Source organism: Molossus molossus, unplaced genomic scaffold (genome assembly GCF_014108415.1).
Source record: "Molossus molossus isolate mMolMol1 unplaced genomic scaffold, mMolMol1.p scaffold_m16_p_7, whole genome shotgun sequence".
NCBI classification, from domain to species: domain Eukaryota; kingdom Metazoa; phylum Chordata; class Mammalia; order Chiroptera; family Molossidae; genus Molossus; species Molossus molossus.
The window spans coordinates 93,291,413-93,295,249 of record NW_023425401.1 but is presented as its reverse complement, the minus strand read 5'-3'; positions in this window follow the sequence as shown (position 1 = coordinate 93,295,249).

Genomic DNA, 3,837 nt, shown 5'->3' with positions numbered 1-3,837 from the left:
TCTCCCTCTCTCTCTAAAAACCAATAAAGGGGAAAAAATGTTTCTGCCATACGACTTGGAAGAAAGGACACACACCCACTGTTTCTTAAGGCTCCTGGATGGTGGCAGACACTCCCAGGTACATCCTGTTGGTCAGCACGTAGTCACATGGACACATCCAGCTGCAAAGGATTCTGGGGAAAGTAGTTTTTGTTCACCATGGCCGTGGCCAGCTAATAATCCTAGCAGTATGGAAAGGGAGAGGATGGATATCAGCAGTAGCTGCAGTCTGTCACTATAGGAGATGTCTGAATAAACCCACAGCCAAGCGCGTGCCTGACTCCCAGGACAGTAACTGCTGTGCGTATAGGACTCACCGTCCTCTTCACCAGTTGATTTCTCACCAAGCTCTTTCTTAATTGGCTCACGCTCACCCCCTTGCCCAGGCACTGAAAATGAGGAAATGTCCAGCTTCTGAATTCCAGGTGCCCAAATCCAGAGAGAGCACTGCAGACACGTCCACGCCGCTTCTCCTTGACCACCCTAAGCACATGCAGCAGCACCGGCCACACAATTCGCAGGACTCCGTGCAACGTGAACGTGCAGGGCCCCTTGCTCAGGAGCTTAAAGACGGCCGGCCACAGCAGAGCGTTCAACAAGCACAGGGCCTTCTGCGTGCAGGGTCCTGTGTGCCTGTCCAGGTGGCAGGCCTGTGAAGCCACTTCTGCGTTTAGCCTGATGGGACCGAGGAGCCGTCTCCAGTGTGGAACACTGCCGGCAGGTGGTCCTGCTCAGCTCGGAGGGGAGATTTTTCTTTTCTTGTCACGGCTTAGAACATGTAGAAGTGGTTTTGGGGATCAAACAGCTGGTCGTCTCATTTTACAGAAGCCCAGAAGGGCCTGCAAGTGCCCAGTGTCCTGCTTGGTGCTGGTCCCAGTCCAGCCTGCAGACTGCCCAGCAGAGCCTGGCTGCACTGCAGGAAGGGGTCGTTTGTCCCGTCAGGCTGGCTCTGTGGTGCCAGGTCAGGCGCATCTTTGACACCTTTGGGAGCTATTTGGGCTGGTCCCTTCTTCCAGCCTCTGGTCAAAGCAGAGACAAAACCAGGAGCCATCTGTTCTTGGCCCTCTGTAGGGAAGATGCCACCAGTCGCGGAGGCCTGAGAGGGGCGTGCTTGGCCACCGTCCTCTGCTGCATCTCTCCATAGAGGCCTTCAGGCTAGTGGTCTGTGCTCTCGGTGTGGAGTGAGCAGGAGGACACACAGCCTGCCTACCAGGTGCCAAGCTCACCTTCACAGCACAGGATGGGGTGGGGGACGCACGCTGGACCTCTCCCTGGTGGAGGTGGGAGCAGGGAACGGGTGGGGGACGTTGCACGGTGCAGGGCAGCAGTGCGGACAGGTGAACGTGTCACAGGGCAGGCAGGCAAGGTGTCAGATGGGCATGCTTTTTGCTTTTCTCCTGGGGAAGGAAGACTGTGTAAAATGCAAGGTGACGGAGAGGGAGTGATTAGCAAGCAGGGCCTGGGACATGCACCCAGTCCCCTGGGCTGCCACAGGCATGCATCACGGGCTCTCCTGGTGCAGGCCTTGGTGCCAGGCTGCGCAGCTGGTGTTAGGACAGGTACCAGACTATCTGCGGGGCCTCACGAGCTGGGGGCCGGAGCCTAGGATCTAATGTCCACCTGCTCCTGGCTTGAATCCCAAGGCACTGGCATCACTGCCTCTGGGCCTTGCGCTCAGAGACCTCTGGGGCAGGCCCTGACTTAGCCGGCCTGACTCCTCCCCTGGCCCCGCCCTCCAGCCTCAGTGCCCTACCCTTCTCGGTCCCCCCCCTTCTCCCCCACCACATACGGAAGAATTAGGGTTTCTAAAGAGCTTTGAGCTGTGAGGGTAGCAGAAGTGGCCAGGGTGTACCCTTCACTCCCTCATCTGATGGCCCTCAGCGAGCGGACAAAACGGGCCCCAGGGGTGGGGGCAGGGCTCCAGCCAGTACCGCCAGGGCACGTCCCTGTCCCCAGGCAGGAAAGCGCTCTTGCCTACCACGCTGAGGTGCTTTCAGCCTCCACAGCGCTGTCCCTGCCCCTCCTGACGCCCAGGCTGCTGACCACTATTTTCTGGTAACGTGGGAGTTGTGGGCAAGAGAAAGCCCACTTTCCTTCGTCCTCTACTGTAGGCTCGGGAGCTGGGAGTCGCTCCCTAAGCCGCCGGGCCCCTCCTCCCTGGCTCCTGGTCCTCAGCCGCCAGGACGAGGCCCATGTTTCTAGAACACCCTATTCAGGGCAACAGCCCCCTCCCGGTCCCGGCTGGAGCCTGGGTGGGCACCTGAGCTCTCCGGGCCTTGGAGCCGGCCTGAGGGCAGAGGGCGAGGCTGTGAGTGAGAGCCAGAGGAAGCCTGTCGCCTGTCTGTCTGTCCGGGGAGGGACTGGTTAGAAAATGCAGGACTTCCGGGACCCCTCCGCAAGGCTGTTGCTGGCCTGTGTCCGTCTGGCCCTGGGCAGGGAGAGGGAGGAAGGTGAATGCGGCCTCCCCTCCTCTGGGTCCCTGTGGCTTTTCAAGCACCCGCTCCACCAGCTGCTCTGAGCTTCTGTCTGGCCCGGTTCCTCGGCGCCACAGCCAGGTGTCAGCCTTTCCACAGCTGGCCAGTGGCTCCAAGGATGAGTGGTCACTTATGTGCGCCCCCTCCTGCCAGAAGCCTCTGTGCCCTCCCTAGTGGGGCGTGGGGCACTCACGGGCCTCTGTCCACTCGGCCCGCCTCGCCCCACCTCTGTCCCTGCCCAGCGGCCGCCGCGCTTCAGTGACATTTCAGCCCTTCCTCGTCCCTCCGCAAATTGATTAAACACGACGTGCCCAGGGCCTGGCTGCTTTCACCTTTGGCTAATCACTTTCCTTCCCGGTATCTATGTCTCCGTCTCAGAATGAGATCGATGAATCTCAGGGCCGGGGCGGGAGGCAGTTCCAGGGCAGGGCCGCGGCAGGAACAGCAGCCATGGCCCGCGCGAGGCCGGACGCAGGTGGGCTCCAGCGACAAGAGCCTGCGAGGAGCCCCGGCCCTCACCTGCTCGCCGCCTCGCGGCCTCAGCGCACTTGCCCAGCCTCGGGTCACAGATGAGGCTCCTTCCAGGGCTCCAGCCAGGACGGGTGTGTGGTGTGGTGTGTGGTGTGTAGGGGTGTGTGGTATACGTGTAGGGGGGTGTGGTATACGTGTAGGGGGGTGTGGTATACGTGTGGGGAGGCATCGGCGTGCAGGGCACTGCCCTGTGGAGGAGGCTGGGACAGTGGGAAATTCCCCCTTAATGTTCCCTTCCTGAGGGTTCTAGGGAAGGGCCTTGGATTGAGCTCCTAAGTGGTCCCCAAGGTGTGGTCACAGCAGCTCTTACAACAGAACCATCTGTGGACCTTATTTAAGATGATGATTTGGGCCCGGCCGGTGTGGCTCAGTGGTGGAGCATCGACCCATGCACCAAGAGGTCGCCGGTTCGATCCCCGGTCAGGGCACATGCCCAGGTTGTGGGCCTGATTCCCAGGGAGGGGCATGCAGGAGGCGGCCAATTGATGTTCTTTCTCATCGATGTTTCTATCTCTCTCTCCCTCTCATTTCCTCTCTCTGTAAAATCAATAAAGGAAAAAAAAAATTTTTTTAAGAACAATATAAAAATGTGTAAACTCTGATATATCCAAACAATGGAATGTTATTTGGTACGAAAAAGAAATGAGCTATGAAGCTGTGAAAAGACATGGAGGAACTTTAAATGCATATTATTAAGTGAAAGAAGCCGATCTGAAAAGGTGACATTCTATATGATCCCAACTCTATGTATGACATTCTGGAAAAGGCCAAACGATGGAAACAGTAAAAGAAA